The sequence below is a fragment of the Xiphophorus hellerii genome, chromosome 1 (assembly GCF_003331165.1).
Source record: "Xiphophorus hellerii strain 12219 chromosome 1, Xiphophorus_hellerii-4.1, whole genome shotgun sequence".
Taxonomy (NCBI): Eukaryota; Metazoa; Chordata; class Actinopteri; order Cyprinodontiformes; family Poeciliidae; genus Xiphophorus; species Xiphophorus hellerii.
Window position 1 is genome coordinate 5094297 of NC_045672.1, and position 19543 is coordinate 5113839.

Sequence of the window (19543 nt, forward strand, 5' to 3'; positions counted from 1 at the left end):
AGAAAACCCATTGAATTAGAAGGTGTGTCCAAACTTTTGGTCTGTACTGTACATGCAGTGTATGTGCTGTCTATGAAGAGAAGTGTGCATATAAAGCGACAAAAGCTATCCAAGCTAATTTGATCTTCCCTGCTAACTGGTTGAGCCACTGACAATGACTGCAATGAAGCGTCTATCATAATCAGCAATGAATGTTCTACTTTGCTGTGAAATCTTTGCCGACTCTACTGATTTAAGTCCAGACTTAGACTAGGCAGCCCCAGACCCACTGTTTTGGGACCTCATGAGTGTTTTGAGGAGGACCTTCTCATGTATTTTGGTTCATTGCCCTGCTGCATGAACCCTTGAACAGTCTCATAAAGAGGATGCTCAGGGTTGCCCCTAAATTGTCTTGATTTAATGAAGAATCCTCATCTCCAGATGTTCCACAGTCAGAACAGAACCAGTTGTCTTCTTTATCAGCCTTTTTTAAGGCTCTGTACATTTACAGTGTATTAATATTTTCACAAAGTTTAATGCCTTGCATTAACACAGTCCCCTGGGAATTTGGAAGAGAAACACTACATTTAACCTTGGGTGTGAGAGTCATCGTTGTGACATTTTCATCCCGAGACACCATGCGTTGCTGCTGCTCTCCAACACTGAGTTTCAGAGATTGTTTTTCTCTTACCTTCCTTTTCAGCGTATCTGGGAGCAAGATAAAAATGGATTGTCATCCGTCCTCATGACTGGTGGCTAAACTGGTCGCTGTGTCATGTTATATTTATAACCCAGGGAAACAAAGAGATCACTAATAAAAGTTTCTGGAAGCTTTGACCTGCTTAAAATAAATAAAAGCTATTACAGATGCTTCAGTTACATGTATTTAAAGAGGATTTTTAGGAGAACCAAGCCTTTTTTGCTCCCACCGGCAACTAGACTTTTTTATTATTATTATTCTAGAAGCGCTAAAAGAGTCCTTTTGGCTTCGGGCAGCTAATTGAAGTTTTAAAACAGAATAGGTTGTTTACACTTGGCACTATCAATTTCACACAGCTAGTGTAAGAGCCCTTTTTAGCCTGTGCAGCTGGAGGGAAATGTCTACTTAAAAATTGTGTAGGAAGAAGTGAGCAAAATACCTTAACAGATATATGATTTGATTCTTTGATTTATTTATCACGTCACGCACCATAGCATGGTACCCAGCCTACATACAATTACAACACACTTTGCATACATCTACAAGGGAACATTTCCAAACATTTGAAAACATTTACAAAAAATGAAAATCCATAACTGAAATACTTTTTACATACATTCTTTAAAGGGTCTTCTATTGATATGTAATTAGAATGTAATGCCAGCATGTCTCTTTTTATTGAAGGATGAAGAAAGGTAAGCACATAGGTAGCGCTATATGCTGGGTGTCAAAGGTTTGAGTGTTTCTTCTCCTTATCTGATACTTTCGCAATGTTAAAAACAAAGGTTATACAAGCCTGACGTGACTTAACTACACAAATTCTGTCAAAAGCACAAAACAAAACGAGGAAACTAGAACACAGTTGTCATAAAACGTATGAGAATTAATTCAAACTAAACTAATCCGTCACTTAGATGGCAAGGCCCAGGTGGTCACATGGTGGGATTAGGCGAAGCCGCATAACTATTCAAAATGTTGACAGACCTGATATGTTACAGACCAATTCTTTAATTGTTTTTCCAATTGATTTTAAGTGGTAAGAGCTCTGACTGTCTGAAGGGCCGGAATTCTGAAAAGACACTCTGACTAAAACCACTTTTCTGGAGAGGATTAATGCTTAAAACTATCAGATAATTTAGATATTTTAGACCCTTAACAATAACCAAAAGGACATGTGCTACATCATAGTCCTGTCTACAGTTGGAAAAGATGCAACTTAAAGTGACTGATAGCAACTGCTATAGGGAGCACCAACACAAAACGGCATTTGCCGACTCTACTGCTGAACGGTGAAGCCCGGGTGACCGACCTGAAAGATATTAACTGTATCAGAGGTGATTTTTATTCCCCAACTACATAAATCTACTCAAATTTAAGCCCTTTACCATGTGTAAAAGGCTTAGATTTGGTAAATGTAAATATACTGTAGATGTCTTAACCAGGAATGGCGAAAACTGGTCTTTATCACAAAGTCATGAAAAACTGCTGGTGTAACTGAGAACAATTTCCACTGATAAATAGTGCGTTGATCTTGCATAGATCTGCCGCTCAGCATGCTGTTAATGTCAATAAAACTTTGGGTATAATTTATGCCCAGGAACCTGCTGGATCCCAGTCGTGTTCTTATTAAAAACATCACGATCACTTGATGAGAACAACTTTATCACTTATGAGCTCCAGCACCGCTTTGTAAGCACATACTTAGTTGGTTTTGAAGTTCGGAATAAGGCTTTATTAAACTGATATTTAATGCACACATAAGCACACAAACCTGAGCGTCTTTCTCACACAGTTTCAGCCGTTTTGCTTCTGAATAACTCAGCCTCTCAGTAGACTTTTGGGGAAAATCTCCAAAGAACAATTCAATTTTCCAAAGGACAATGCAGTTACAGCTTTACACCGCATAACAATGCATGCACTAATATATCTATAATTACTTACTTGGCTTGTTTAAGTCAGATTAAGTAAATTGCTTCTGGTAATCTTTTTAACAGAGATAAATGCACACAGTCGCCGGTGCTGAGAAACACACGACAATGGGTTTATGTGTGGAGAGGAAAAAGAGGCGTCACTTTTGTCCCACTGTGTGGCTGTCAGTCGGCTCCTCGGAGTGATCAATGCACAGCTACAGCTGGTTGAAGGGGACCAAATCCATTGAACAGTTGATTTGGTTCCATTTTACCAGCTTTAGCAAAGCATTTTGGGTCCAAGAAGAAGAAGAAGAGGTTGAAGAGGGAATAATCTGAAAGAGACAAGAGGCCAAATGTGAGTGGAAGCACGTACGTGTGCGTCATCTCTATATGCATTCACAATGCACTATACATTGGCAAACTGTCACTAATAGGAACTTGTGTTCTTTACTGTATGGAAATACAGAAAGAAAAAGGAAACTGCGTGCGCTTAAAGAGTTGAAGAAGGAAAGATGGTGAACAAGAACAGAGGAGAGCAGGAGAGACAGAGGACGGAGAAAAATGTAGGTGATGAAAAAGCGATGAGAAAAACAGGGAGCAGGGCCCTGAGAGATAACAGAGGAGCGCATATAAATGATGGCTGCAGACAAACCAGAGAAAACAATGAATTCATCACCTAACTGTCAATACTGCTAATGAAGCCAGGGGATAGGACGGCAGGAAAATTAACTCTCATTGACCCCCGGCGCTATGCAGAACATCCGTTCTTCCTGTTTCTTTCTCACCCTCGTACCCCGTGCTCAAACACGTCTCTTTCCTAAACTCTTGGCTTTTATTCTCGGCTGTTTTTGGGACGATTGTGCCCGTGGAAAAAGGCAGTTAATCGTAGCCGCTGTGGTGAGTGCGGTGGCACAGAGTCCATGTGCCCAGCAGTGCTGCTGGCTCACCGCCCCGCTCGTCCTTGGAGTAACTCATTTCCTGGTTCAATTAGTCCAGCTAATAACTTAATCATTAGGAAATAAACTGTTTATGGTCAGTACTGGCAGCAAAATATTAGAGATTGATGTTTTATTAATGGAGTTATTATTATTTATGTAAATAACAATAATATATCTCAGCTTTCACATTTACAGTTCCTTCTGCTTGTATCCAGGTGATTTGTTCAGATAGTGTAAAAGGACCTACGGTAAACGACAACATATCAAAGGTGTAGGTGGGTGATTGCTGCTTTACTTTTAGTCTGTAGATCTAATTTTCTTTTCTTTTTTCTTTAGAAATTGCTTTGGATTGGTTTCAAATGCAACGGGCACAGAGGAGGAAAAGAAAGAGGGAAAGGTGGGAAAAAAGTTTAAAGGGAAAGAAGAGTGAAAGGAAAGACAGATACAGAGATTACAACAGCCGAGCAGTCTGTTTCCACATGTGCAGAAAGAGAAAAAACAAAACCATGAAACTATAGCAACACACAACAAACTATGTTATCACTGAGAAATACACAGCACAAGTTGATACAACATGTATTTAGTGTTTACCATGTATTTACCGCAGCCCAACGTGGAGTGTATCTGAAAATACCTGAATCTAAACATTTGTGTGTGTGATATGTGTGAGAGAGTATCAGATGTTCTTTTGACAGTTTTCTCTTCAGTCTTAAGCAGACTGGATCATCAGCATCCATCTCCCATCACCACAGCATCTATGATGACAACGCTTCGCATCAGGACTCCATTGTTTCACACTGGGAACTCTAGATTTCCACATTCTTACACAACCAGACATTCCAAACTGATAATGTTTCTGTTTATGTAAACCGTCTCTTTCCACCCTGCTGTCCTTCTGTTTCCCATCGTGTCCAAACGTTCTTTTTTGTCCTCCCATAGCTTCCGCGCCTCTCCTTCTTGTGGCTTCTATTTTTTTTTTTTTTAAGCTTTAGATTTGGTCCTGACTCATGGATCGTACCGCTGCATCGTACCACTGCTATTACCGCATTTTTGTGTATCTGCGCACAAAACGGCATTCCTTTGACCAATCTGGTGCTTGCGTTTGTAGATCCAGAAATACATGTCACTATTTTATTGGGCAAGGTTCAACGTCTTCAACTTATTGCTTCTAGCTTTAAATATGTCACTCATGCCTTTTCGAAGAGAGGTTTTATTAAAAGATTAGGAGTAGTTAATGTTGTACATGGCATAGATTACTCTCTGATTCAGATCGGGTTCTCCCTCAGGCTAGTCCCAGCAGACCAGCTTAAAACCACTTCAGCTTAGAATGACTTTTAACACGTTCTAAGTTTTTCCATCAGGCAGGTAATCTAGACAAACATGCTTAACAAGAAAGTAAGCTAAGTTTTTTTTTTTTTTTCAATTAAACCACTAGGATTTAAATCATACCATTCCTTCAGTTTATGTTTTGTTTTGGGTTTTTTTTAAAGAAAAAAAGGCATTGTTTCTGATCATGGGTAACATGACAAAGCAACAGTGTTGACCGTAAATGAGCGTTAGTTTCATAGGAGTCATTGCTGGTTAATATATCAGCAGTCAGCCTCTTCAGCTAATCTCAGCTTGTTTGTTGAAATAAACTTGATCTATACACAAAGTGCTTTACAATAAAATATCAACATAACTAAAAATATACAATATGGATTAAAGGAAGGACATAAAGGTAAAGATGAAAAGTACAGGCTGAATTTAGTTGAAAGGCTATCTTAATACATTTGTCTTTATTTTTTCTTTAAAGAATCAACACATTCACCACATTCAAAAGAGCTACTAAAAGTTGCAGCTGATATTTATTTAATATTACTGCTTTGGGATGTGCGTCATAATCAGAATTAGACCATTACAACTGGAATATTTAATGTATTATTTTTGCAGCAGTGGGAATTACAATTTGATTTTCTTTTTTTAAAAGTTGTAATATTATTTTACACACTTGTTTTAAAATGTGCTCCACTGTTAACTTTTATGTATGTTTCTAATAAACTTGTGTCTATTTAAGCTTTTAATCAAAACTTGACTGTTCATTCCACAGTGATTAATTAAGAGTTTGGAGATGTTTTAAGATGCACTTTGGATGCAATCCTGTTGCTTCAGGCTAGAGGAACGACTGACCTTTATTAATTCAAAATGAAGATGCTCATAACCTTTAGCAAAGCCTTGTTTAATACAATCTGAAGTGTTAGAGCCTAAATCTATCATGGTTACAGATAGAAATTTTATAAGAAGATTGAATAGAAATCACATCTGGGACAAAATTATACTGAATGGAGTAAAATGGCAAAACCAGGCATCCAAATAAATAATGGAGGGATCCACCTTCTAGGCAGACGTTTGTACACTAGACACTGAAAAGTCAATATTGGACTGAAAAATGTGACCTCACCTGGTTGACAGGTGGGTTGGGTTCTTCAAGCAAACCAACGTTCAACAGAGGAAGTTTTTTGACTTTGCCATAAAAAAGACGTCTAATAATATTAAGTTAACGTAAAAAAAAAAACAAAAAAACACCAAAAAAAAAACAAACAAACTGATATGCTTGCATTTCAAATGGTGATCCAGTTTGATCCTACCACGTATGGATCACTAATTGGACTGTGTTCCCTGAAATCCGATCCATTCATTTGAATAAACGGTGGTGCTGAAGGTGAACATCATGAAACATTTATTGCTGAAAACAGAGAAACAACAGTTTCATGCAGTTTCAGCCTGGAGGTTGTAAATTCTACCGCAAAAATTTCAGACAATCTGGGAAACCCAAATAAAGTGAGTTTGCATTCCTCTGTTGGTACGATTATCAGAAGAAACACTTTCCTTAAAACCTCCCGTTGCTGCCTAAAATCCCTGAAAAAGTCAGAAAATGCAGCGTTTTCTCCAAATTCAAGTCATATTTGACAGCTATTATGTTCAGCGGGTTTGAGCTGCTCCAAACCTCTACTTGGTTTTGGCTCTCTCAAAGTACGTGTTTGTAGTGTGTGTGAGTAATTCCACTGTCAGTCCTGTATCAAAGCTGTCCACCCCTTCTGAGATAACAAATACATCAGACACACTGCATCCAAATAGTGTAAAAAAAATAAATAAATAAAATACTGTCACTATATGTACGAAGGTAGGGAAAGAGTGATGTCTCATCCTTTCCTGTTAACTCCATCCCTCTTATGTTTAATAAAGTTGTCACCCAAGAGTTTCGCAAATTGATGACTATGCGTCCATGACTCAGGTGCAAAATGAACTGGAAGGAGCAGGAGGACATTTTTCATGTCAAAAAAACAGACCACAGGGGAGAGGAATGGATGGACATGAGAGCAGACCATTGATGTACGGACGGACGAACGGACGGACGGATGGATGGATGGGCAAACAAATGTACAATGGATGGATTTAGACAAGCTCACACAATTCCCACCATACCCTTATGTGGTATATGGAGGAGAATCTGAGTTTTCATGGCTCGAAATCTTCTACCAGTTCCAGAACTGCAGCTATCAACAACGTGCAGCGAGGCAGCAGGAATGCACATGAATCCGGTGACTCCAGGCATATTAACGCGTACGGATTGCTCACGTCTGCTCTCAATGTCAGCGAGGCCCCCCGTTTGAACCATGCCTCTGCTCCTCTTTTGGCGGATAATGATCTGTGAGTGTCCACATTAGACAGAGAGCGAGAGCGAAGACTGCTTTGCCAGCTTCTGTGAGCATTCGAGCGCGAATATCGTCTTCAGAGGAGAAAGCGCTACACCCAGAATCCTTTTCACAGCAGGATTTTCTGTAGATTAGGGAGAGAATCCCTTTGCTGCGCTTTCAGTGCTTCCCTCCACCAATCTCCGGCCCACACACTCATCAAACATCCAACCCTCCTTCACCCCGCGCACCTCCACTCAGATCCAACATCAAACAGAATCGTTACACCCATTGCGTTTTATCATTAACCTCGATCAGGTGCCAGCTGAAGGCTTCGCTGGTGACTCCTCTTTCAACACTAAACTGGGGGCGGGGAGAGGAGAGAGGCCGTCTCCATCAGGATCTAACCCACAATAAGCAAAGGTGTTGTGCATTCACAAGTTTAGCATCTGTGCAGCCAAGGCTTTTGTATGTGTGCCGACGTGCTGCATGTGTCTGCACTCTTGCTCCAGGCTGCCTTGTAATGTAGGTGCCCTCTATCAGGCAGATTGTGTGGTTGGAGATAGGGGCTGCTACTTGTCTATTCTGGGACTGTGCTGTCCACTGCATTCCTGCCCTTATATTGTAGACAGAGGGGAGGAGGAGATGATGGTTAGGGACAGCTGGACGCCGGCGGTCCAAGACAGTCAAGGAGTCACAAAGGGAAAGGTCAGGAGTTTGGAGTGTGTGGTGTCCCTGGGGAGACGTATACCATACAGGTGGTGTAACAGTGCAGTTGCCAGCCCAGCACCATGTAAGTGGGGTGACAATCTGTAACCAGTCCCGCAGTTGACTCTGTCAGTCTTGTTCATTGTGATATTTTCATTACAGATGTATGAGCTGACACTCCAGAGGCTGAGCTGATACAACCTGTCTGCAGTGCCACTCCCATCAGCTTCACAGCCTCTTCACTCACTGACCATGTCCGCCCGCCTGCTCTCTCTCTCTCTCTCTGTCCTTATCAGGACAAGTAGTCCTCGGTGACTGCCAGACCTCCGCTTTCCACCCGGCGCCAAGCCGCGTGGGAGGGCTGGCCTAGAATCACTTCCTGTCACCTCGGTGAACTTGGAGTGAGCCGTTTCAGGAACCCGCCGTCACAAACGGAACCAGCAGAATTAAGAACCGCGAGTCCTGCTTACCTATCCAGGCTGACACATTCATTGATACGGAGACTGGTATTTCCCAGTGTGGCAGGGAGTAGATAGAATCCAACCGGCAACCTCTCCAGTAAGTCAAATGGTTAGAAGTACAATTTGCCTTGAAGAAAGCATGGAAGACAGTGATAGGCTGTTGAGAACTATCACTACTTCCGCTGAAGTTGCAAAAGTTGGATTTAAATAAAATATACTTAAACTTTTTGTGCTGCCCTTTGATGGAATAGATACGTGTGACCCTGCCTCTCACCTATTGGCTGCTGGAGAAGGAAGCCTCCATCCCACCCTGTGGCTCTGCACAGGTTAATAGAGGATATAAAACTCTTCCAATGTTAACAGAAATGTAGGCTTGATTTCAGCACTGATACTGCCTATCCTCATAGCATGGATTGAGATTTGCTCTATTAATTACTACAAGCAGGACTGTTAACAAGGGCAGTCAGGGTAAAGTTCATTATGTAACAACAATGTGTTAGATTTTGGGTTGAGAATGTTTTATTACACAATGACCAGATATCCAGTAAAAGAATACAGAGAGCAAAGTCGGAACAAAAATGTTGCCTTCACTGACCCACACACACACACACACACACACACACTTCATCTTGGTCCCGAGTTTAGTCATTTTGGATCTGTTATTAAATGATTAATAAATCACTTTTAAAAAGCAGCATGCTTAATACAGCATTTCAGTTAAGTCAGCTTCAAAGGTTCAACCCGAAGAAAACCTGAATGCACACATGATGAAAATGTGAAATGACTTGTAATTACCTTAATGCAAGGCTCACTATAGCAATGAAACAAGCTGACCCGTGGCCAGGCTATAAACTTTATCTTCAGTGGCTTGCCATATTTATTCCCACTAATTACCTACTGACTATAGGAATGGGTAAGATGGCGTGTATATTATCCAGCAAAGACGTTTAGGGCCAATCTAAGAGAGTCGAGGGCTCTGAGACTTGGAAGCTGGTGATTCAGTTCCTGTAGCCGTGAGGTTAGCGCCGGCACTGCTGCTGCAGTCCACTGCAGACACCAACGGCCCCCTTGCCCCACCCTTCGTTTATACGTGAGCAGAACCCAGTGGCTGACTCAGCACTATTCGCATGCCCGATTGGTTGATCGGAGAAGGAGACAGAAGGGTAACAGGAGCTCGTATGCTGTGCTTAGCCACTTCCTCTCTTTATCGTCCCCAAAGATAAAAGGCGTCTGGATTAAAAAGAAAAAAAATAATAATTAAAAGCGCTTCCTGACCTTGTTCTTCCTGACCTTGTTCCGCTGCTTGGCTGGGGTGCCACACTGCGCACCTTTTTAAAAAAAAATTGAATTTAAAGATCCATTCACACTATAGCTGATATTGTGGAGCGATTGAAACAGCCAACACGCTCACCTAGCAGCGTCCCAGCCATCCCAAACTCTCCTTGCAGTAGATAAAATGTCCTAATGGGTTTGCTTGCGGTTCATAATGTGTCTTGACGGGATTCTAAACGTCTATAGGACATCAATAAGCATGTCTGCAGGGCTCATACATTCTGATTACTGCAGTCTTTATCTTTCTACGCTCTTGATTTTACCTCACAATAATTTAATCCTCAAAGCGGTTTTATTCTTTAACCTTTTAATCTAACGGCAGCACCCTTAAGACGATCAATACCTATTTGGATGATATATTTAATTATCCCTCTCACTCTCTAGGGACGTTTCTTCGTCAACATACACAACGCTTAACAAAAACTCAGGCCTCTCTACTCCACTCATGGAACCTCACCAGAAATGTTTAGATGGTATCTTTCCTTAGAATTAGCCGATGATGAGCTCCTTGGGACATTTATAATCTGCTTATAAAAGTTTGTAGCTCACTCCTGCAAGACAGATAGCCACAATCTGCATAAGGGTAAATAAATGGGCACAGTTCAGTTTCAGTAAACTGAACTGTGCCCATTCATTTTGGCAGGAAGAAGCCAAAAGGCTCTGCTAAAACAACCAAAACTACGTTATCTGGTTTTTAACATCAGGAAACATGTATACCAACTGCCATATCACAGCTGACCTCCATTATGCTTTCACCTTTCTTTCTCTCTCGCTCTCTCCACCTTTACAGAATGATTCTCACTCTGAGCACGCACCACCCCACCCCCAGCCTCATCTCTTCACCTTCTCCCTCTTCCCCCCCCCCATGTTCCCTTCCTACCTCATTCCCTCTGCCACTTAGTTATTTTAGCCATGCATTCATTACGGGCCGCAGCAGGGCCACAAAGGCACGCTTGATATACACTCTGTTGTGAAACAAAAATCCAATGCAGTTAAAATCAGAGAGGGTGCTTGTGTGTAAAGATAGCTTCAGCTTGCAAGTTATTTTTTCTGCTGTCAGGGAGCGGGACACTGGCACCTTCTTTAAAGGTGTGGGGAGATTTTGTTCTGACTCCACTGTTTAGACTTGGGTATTGAAAACGGTCTGGGTTAGTTGGAGTCATTCAGCTCATCTTAGGCAGATCAGCATTTTTAGCGCTTATGTAAAATTTGTAGCGGAAGTGTCGCCGACAAGTTGTCATAAGTCAGCGAAGCTTTTGACTGTTAGGGAAAGTATTATATACCATGGGTAAACAAACTATCAGGCATTATCCTGACCATATTAACAATGTGTGAAAGAAACTTGCACCCTGTTTGAAGCGCAATCATCCTGTTCAAGTTTCATCTGTATTAATATTTTAGATTCTGAATTAGAGGTGGTCAAAACAGTCCAAACCCGTGAAAACCTTGAAAAACCTACAAACATTCCTTAGTTTATTTGGCCAATAGCTCAGGCTTCTTCACATGGTCTGCTCACGGACATGCAAACACATTTTCATATAGTTTGCTAAGCTTCAGAATACCCAGAAAACTGAATGCAACAATTGTGGCATGGTTAACCCATAATGCAGTGCGTTGTTAAACTGACTGTTCAGCACAACTGGGCAACTCAAAACGTACTTCCCTTCTTACTTCAAAATGAGATACATCTTAAAGCACACACCTTTATATCTGGTCGTCACAACAGCTCAAACATACTTGACCAGTGTTGATCATTTCTAAACACAATATTGTGGTAAAAGTTATTTTGCTGCTTTTGTAGCAGGTTAAGCTAAAAGGAAAAGTTAACCCAACTTCTGTCTCTGTCTAGGCTTTTGATTCACTTGTTTTTACTACTTCTACTTTTTTTTTCTTTGTCCATTTACTCCTTCAATATAAAAAAAGTCTTTTTTTTTTTTTTAGTTTGACTAAATCTCGACCTCTGAAAGTCACAATTTGGAAATTTCCAGAGTTAAGCTATTTATCAAATTATCTTGAGTAACAAAGCTCATTTTGTTACAACAGTTAAATAAGCCTGAAGAATTATGAGAGGGATGCTAAAAAGCAGAATATTATCAGATATTGAGAACAAAGTTCTTCTCTGTGTGTAGAAAAATCTCAGAAGAAGTCATCAATTTTCTTTATAAATTTATAGAAAATATACACTGACAGGGGAGCTGGTGTATAAACCGTTGACAAATAATAAACTTGATCAGAAATCTGTACTGTGACTTGTCCCAACACTTTTGAAACACTCAATTACTCTGCCATGAAGTCTAAAACTACACACTATTATATTTACATGTTGTACTTCTTCTCTTATTTGTATCTTTGCCATTGATTTTCTTATTCATCTCATCCTTTATAGACGTCTTTAGAGGGGTCAGAACATTGTTTCTACAATAAAACCACAAGAGAACAGAAGGCAGTCTTTCAGTGCATGTGACCCGGCTTCCTGACGGTCTGAGTAGCCCTCACCGCTTTGAGTCCGGCCACAGACTGACCACTGGAGACACATAAAAGGAACTCAAGTCCAACACACATACGAGCGTAAAGCCACACCGGCGGCCACAATGCAACATAAAAGTATTTTAGATCACGTGACACACGGCTTTCTGGTTAACGTGAGCAATTCCAAGAATTTCTACCACAGATAATCTCATCTGTGACATGTCCTATAGCTCATCTCAGCCTTTCTGCCCTATCCTAGTTTCTTAACTGTATTAGCTTACAGGCTCTAACATCAGCATAATCAGCTTGAACAAAAGGGGGGAGGGGAGCCTTCAAATGAGCAAAACAAAAGAGGAGCTGTTCAGAAGCAAGGTGTATGTTTGATTGGTCAGTGCTGAATATGTGCAATTTTGCCTCTTTGTAATATGAAAAAATGTTGGTAAATTGAGTTAATAAATGTCTGCAACACTTGATGTAATCTAGAACCTCATGCCAGAGAGTTCTCGATGCTTCCAAAAAATATTGAATGGCTGACCGCAACTCTAACTTTTACCTTGAGGCCCGGTGCATTAAAGGGTGACTTTATTAGAGCCACAAATCTGGAACAAACTGGCAGAAAACTGCAAAACAGCGGAAGCACTGAGTTCCTTTAAATCAGGACTAAAAAGCCACCCGTTTAGATTTGCTTTTAAACCATAATAAATGATCACATCAACACATTTGATGTGTATGATTTTGACTGTATGGTGTTTTCTTTGCGACTTTGTAATTTTCAGTTTTTTATTATTTATTTATTTTTATTATTATTTTATTACCTTGAACCGCCTTGTTGCTGAAATGTGCTACACAAATAAACTTGACTGATTAATTGATAGTCCACTTAAACCAAACTCCAGATTTTTTTTTTGCTTCAAAAGTCTGATTGCGCATTCGCAACTCCCCGAACGAACCAAACTTTGATGCGGACCCAAACGGTGAAATCTGGCCCGCCTGCAAAACCAGGTTGAAGGGAACTCTGATGCTATTCAAATGCATATTTGGAGGGCAAGCTGACAGGAAGCAGGCTATGCTGCAGGGCATGCTGGGTAAATGCAATCAAAACAAACATGCATGTCTAGAGCTAGTGGGAGACATGGTTAGTGATGGTTTGCCAAAGACAAAAAAGAAATCCTAGAACCCTACAGTCTCACTTCACTACATATTGAATATTTTTATTGAATTTTCAGAAAAATAAATCCAGTTCCAATACAATCAAATCCACACATCTATCACATGAATATGTGATAAATGTGTAGGACCAAAACCAAAAAAAAAACAAAAACCCCACAAATCTTAGGTGACTTTATTCTTTGTTGTCTGGGAGTCTCTCAATAGAATAGTTGCCATGTTGTGTAAAAAGTGTTAGCAGAACCAATCACAACATGTCTCTGTTGAGATTTTATGGTAAGTTTATGGTTGGGTGGGGGTGGCGGCTCCTTTTTTACACCACTACACAACATTTCCTCTTTTTTTTGTGAAAAAGGAAATTACACTCAGTGTCTTCTTCAGAGGTTTTTGTGTATTCACTTGAGCGGTGAACGGGTCTTTTAAAGGGTCATCTCAGCCTGGTCCATTTGACACAGTGCAGTGTGAAAGCGAACCACACCAGCTGGAAATGTAACAAATGTTGTGACTTTGGTGCCCAATTGAACTGAGTGTACCGGACTATCAGTTGCGAAAACACTCTCAGCGATGCCATCTACGATTTACTCAGGACTGAATGCTAGGCCGACAGGCCTGGACTGACAGACTGAGAAAGCAAATCAAAATATGTTGGACAATAAATTAAATTGCATCTTGTTTTACTCCCTAATATACTAAAGTAATTACAAGAACACAGAACACCACTGGATTTTGGGTATTTCCTACACGGGCAAGTGAAACAGATTCCTCTTACTTTACAAATGCAAAGCAAAAATTGCTGCGCACAATTCCCAAAAAGTTCTACTGAGTAACTTTACACACTAACAACAAGAGATGACTCCATTCAGATAATGTTATCTCACTGAATCAAAGAGAGGAAAAAAAAATCTTTCACTGCAGCAAGTGAAATTCTATAAAGGGAGCCCATAACTACTACAATAGCTCCGAGCTACGACGCCGACTGTGTTCACTAAACCTACATCTTCCAGAGGTCCTGCTGCTGATACAGCACTACTTCTGCAAAGTGGAGCTCACGGTTACAGATGGTAATCCAGCTATCATACACTGTAATAGTCCCTGTGCAACAAAATGGAAGCAATTATCTCAAAGCACACAGCGATCGGTGGAACAGATCACAACGCATAACTCTTTACGGCTTCGGCAGATTTACTCTCTGCCACTGACTCGCTGGTAGTGTAATTCATGCTCTTTATGATCCGGTTATTTTTCTCCTTTGGTTTCTCTTTCCTTTTGTCAACAAATCGTTTGTTCCTGACAACGATAGCCGCACTCCAAGCAGTTTTGGAGACAGAAAGTAGCCGCATTCCATCTCCCTTTTCTTTAACTCCTCTGTCCTCTACCTTGTTCTCCTATTTCCTCTTCAGTAGGTTCTGGCCAGTGAGGGTGATGACAGACGAATGCTAACAAGCTTTGCCCTGACTCTCCACTCTGCTCCTCTTCGATTCATAGATATGTGCACTTACAGGAAAGGAGGAGCGGGCCCGACTTGCTCTGTCACTCCGCTGACAGTGAGTCTGACTGACATGATCGTTTTACCAGCTGACAGGGCCAAGACTGACTCGCTTGCACTTGCGGTCTTGCAGTATTCTCCTCTAATGGTAGTCCTGCATCATGTTTTATCACTGGCTGCAGCGGAGAGGCTCAGCCACTTTCTGACACCTGCACTCATGTACGCTGATCCTAATAACCGTCTCCTGACAGGCAGAAGGGAGCGTGCTCGGATGGATACGTAGGTCAGTAAAGGTGTACAGACGATGAAACTTATTATTAAAAATCAGCCTGTTAAAAGTGACAGACTTTTTCTGATGAAAGAAAAAATTAGGCTATGATCAATTATAAGTTTTGTCTCATCCAGTGGAAGTACAGATATGCTGAAGTGCATGAACACATTGCTCAGTCTTCTTTGAAAGGGGTTTGTCAACATGGCACATGTTTGTAATATTTACCATTTCTGAACAATTCATCTTTTAATTGATCAGATTGTGAGTGGCCTGGCAGAGGCTCTCCATGCTGGGCTGGGAGTGATGGAGCGCCCTGATTTATTACAGCCATATTTAGTGTCAGTATCTGACAGTATTACACTTTGTGTGGTTGATTTGCTTCAAACCACAAGATTTTTTCTGTCCGCATCATTAAAAATTTTGTTTATTTACAACAATCCGACGGTACTACATCTAACGTTGCTGTCAGACTCTCCTCCCTTCCAGTCTCACATTTTTTCCTATCTTTGGAGAACAGTTCAGTTTTTTTTTTCACTCCTGTCAGTATTCCCCAGTATTAAGATATACTGATGAATATCTTAATTGTCAAAGGTCCTGTATTTAATGATGTGAAACATTTTCTACACTCCTGCTAACTGATACCTTTATGCAGTGAGATTCTTAATCCTTGTAGCCATGCTGCAAAATATGACGTTAGCTGAAGGATGGACATGGAGAAGTCAGAAAAATTCAAGTAGGAGAGCTGAGCTTTATTTCAAATCATCCAATTGGGTGTGAAAATGAATCCAAAGGTGCTTATGCTAAGTACTAGTTTTTTATTACTTTCCCCCTATAATAATTGAATTTTAAAGAATAGCTGATAAAGCATGCATGGCAAAAGTTGGGAAATGATTCGTTTCGATCTCAAAACGAAAAGCATTTGAACAGGATTCTGTTCACTTTTGAGAGCCACATTGTGAACACGATGAATCAGGTACTGCCTAATGAAACGAGGTCTGTGACAACCGATCCCAGCGCACACCTAGGAAGCTCATGGTAAAATGAGAAAGTAGCAATGATTTAAAGATTATTTTAGTTAGATTAATCAAAAGAATTAAAAAATTTCACAATTTTTTTTTGCATTTTATTTTTGCAAATAAAATGCAAAATTGAAATAAAAAGAAAATCTCAACCTCATAAATGAGGTTAGTTGTCTGCATGTTTATTTTCTGGCTTTATGGTTGCCCTCAACTCACCTGCTCCCTTATTCCCCTAACAAATCAGCAATCGCTTCTGCAACCACATTCGTTCATCACAAAGGGCACAGACAGAACACTGATTATTAATTAATTAGGTTAGAAATGACCAAATAATTCAGTCCTACACCTTGCCTGTGGAGGCACAATAAAGAAACAAGCGTGGGCAGGGCACATGATGAACAGAGAAATACTGCTAGTTAAACAGTGGCACAGACAAAAGGTCCAAATAAAAAACAAAATTTTTTTATTAACAATTATGTGTCAGAATTTCACCTGTTTCTGTCAATTTAATGTGTTTTAATCATGTTGTCCTTTTAGTCATGAAAACTGGAATTGACAGTTCACCAAGTGAACTGAAGCAATTAATAAAATTAATAGTGAGGATTTGATTATTGAACTAATTATCAACTAAATTAGTAATGAAATAATCATTAAATCTAAAATGGGAAATTGCTGAACGAAAAACACAAAGCAGTAATTTATCCAAAAGTCGTATACATTTTGCATTTAAGGTGATGAACCTCCGTTGCCTAGTTAAATGTTTTACCCAGAACTCATCAAGTGGCAAAGTTTTAGCTTCACTGGGTTAAAAGTCTGTAAAGAAAAAAATATCTTAAGTCATTTTTGCTATCCGGTTACTAGTCGAAAAATAGTCAACAGATCAGCCCTACACGGTAATGACGTAAAGTCAAGCTGGAAAGATAAAAAAAAGATAATAGGCTGCAGGCCTAATTACGACCACAAAGTACATTTATGTCCACGGAACAAATCTGTCCTCAGAAAGATTTCAGAGCAGGTGGAGCGTTACCACATGCTGTTGGTCCAGCCCTGTTGTTGGCTGCTAGCCTAGGCAATGTAAGAAGCACATTTTTCATATTGTTTGCTTTTATGTTGTTTATATGACTTTCAATAAGTATTACGGATGAAGAGAAAGCAGTGAGATCGTCACAGTTTAAATGAAAAAAAAAAAAAGACTTCCCATACTCGCAAAACTACATTAAAACTTCAACGCTTGCACACATTCACACAGCCGCTCTGACAGATACCAGATACATTTAAAACAGATCTACACAAGCCTGAATTATTTACACAGCAGTACAGCAAACTATATTAAGGGAACTGGGTTGATTTATGTTGCGATTTATTATTCTGCTTTAAAGTGTTATTAAAACGAAAACTTTTTTGGGTGAATCTGATATTTTTAGTCAAACTGTTCTGGCCTTGAGTTACTACCAGGAGAATAGGAGTAAATATTGCATATACTTTTCAATAACCACAGTGGTTCCTCCTCTTCTGCTCCACGAGACTTCTTCTTATAAAAATAATCTACAGCACACCAAGTCACCGTCTCCCAGTGTTCATTCGCTATTCTCATCAGCGGGAATGGAAGCAACGATGTACCCAGGAATGTATGATATTCCGAGATATTCCTTTATGAGATACATCAGTGAAACTCTCCTTCACGTCTCCCTGAGATCCTTCCACTGGCGGTGCATTTCTGAACATTTTTGCAGGAAATTGATGCATGAATTTGAATTGCGTGGGCTGCATTACAAGAAAAAGGTGTATGTCCCACCACCCAATTTTTTTTTTTTTTTTTTTGCATTCATTAGGAAAAGAATCGCATGTTTTGTGTCGAGTGATGGCATCCAATATGTGTTTTCATCAGAAGAACAGCAGGAGACAGAAAATGCATTCTTCTAATTTTTTGGTCAACTGACAATTACTGTGTCGTAAAATTGTAAATGTTATGACCTTATAAACACCCGTGGAGTATAATTAGAATATTAGAATCACTGTAAACGCTGGCAGTAATTACAGGGGTGCCAATGTAAAAGGGACCCCGTGTTTGAAAAGTGAGGTGTTTGTGTGTGTGTGTGTGATTTGGAGCTAGCAGGGGGGAAATGGAGAAATGGAAGGAGGGGGCTGTGTCCCCCCCACCAGCGCCACCACACTGCCCTTGTTTCTTTAATTACTTCCCTCTGCTTCACAGCTTCGCTGCATAACAATTATCCCGCGTGTTGATTTGCAGCGACCCCTCTCTCCTCGTACGGCACGGTAACGGACAGGCTCTGGCGTCAGCAACATCGCATCGTGTACAAGTGGGAGCAACTAAATTACACTTGAGCTCTTCTACACATCTTTTACTCATATTTACCCGTCTCCACAAACTAAAACCATAAAAACGAACAGAAGTTGTCTGTCGAAGTTAAGTTTATTCCGATACATTCCAGCACTGCATCTCAAGGTGTTTTCACACCGGTGGTCTGGTAGACTCGGTTTGATTGGGGACCAAAACTGCAACATTTGTTACATGTTCAGCTGGTACGGTTCACTTTCACACTGCACTGTCAAACAAACCAAACCATTTCAACAACCTGTTTCCCTAGTGCTGAGCCAAGAACAACTGCAGGAAACAACATGAAAATGTCTGAAAAAAACTCTGAGTGCAACTCGCTTCTTCACAGAATGAAAATAAAAATGGAGTGGTGTGAGGTTTTAGCAGTTGCAGGATTTCTCATTTGTCTTTGGCAAAAGACCAAGAGCCATTTCTCCTGCCACTGCTAGACTCTCACGTTTGTTTTGATTGTATTGCCCAGAATGCCCTGAGCTATAATCCACTTCCTGCTTTTGATCGTCTTGGTGTCCACATTTGCATTCGAAACACATCAAAGTTCTCTTGAACTGAACCGAGACCTAGGTATGTAAGCAGACCAGTTTTTGCTTTGTTGGTCCGCATCACAGTTCGATTAAGCATTCACATCTCCACAACCGAACTGGACCTTGTAGGCAAAGGAACTAGAGTTTGATTAAAGTGGACTAAACCGGGCTGGTGACAATGCACTCTGAGAGTTAAAATGTATATTTTGAAAAATAAAAAGGAGAGACAATCACTGAATGAAATGCAAAGTGATCCAACAATTAAATTGAACTGTTGTCCTACATTTCATACAGCCACATAAATTCATCATAAATTTCTCATTCCCTGTAAACTTTTTTCAAACTTTTGTGACCTGTCCACTAAGTTGCCTGAAAGACATTCCAAGAGACACGCTTTTATCTCAGAAAGTCAGTCAATTACCCGGATTTGTAAAACAATTCTGCCCTGACACTGACAAAAAAAACTAGACCCTCCATGCTGTTTGCCTAACCTACAAGGACAGGACATGGTCCAAAGAGAAAGGTTTGTCTGGTTTGATCTCGTCGTTC

The 19543-nt window shown here is 40.3% G+C and overlaps 1 long non-coding RNA gene across 1 annotated transcript; it reads left to right on the forward strand.

Annotated features, from left to right (window-relative positions):
- The first annotated feature begins 411 nt into the window (after positions 1 to 411).
- On the forward strand, positions 412 to 19163 carry LOC116712011 (uncharacterized). Its single transcript, XR_004337460.1, has 3 exons — positions 412 to 422; positions 15113 to 15117; positions 18582 to 19163. It is a non-coding gene; the product is annotated as an uncharacterized LOC116712011 (long non-coding RNA).
- Positions 19164 to 19543: the final 380 nt, after the last annotated feature.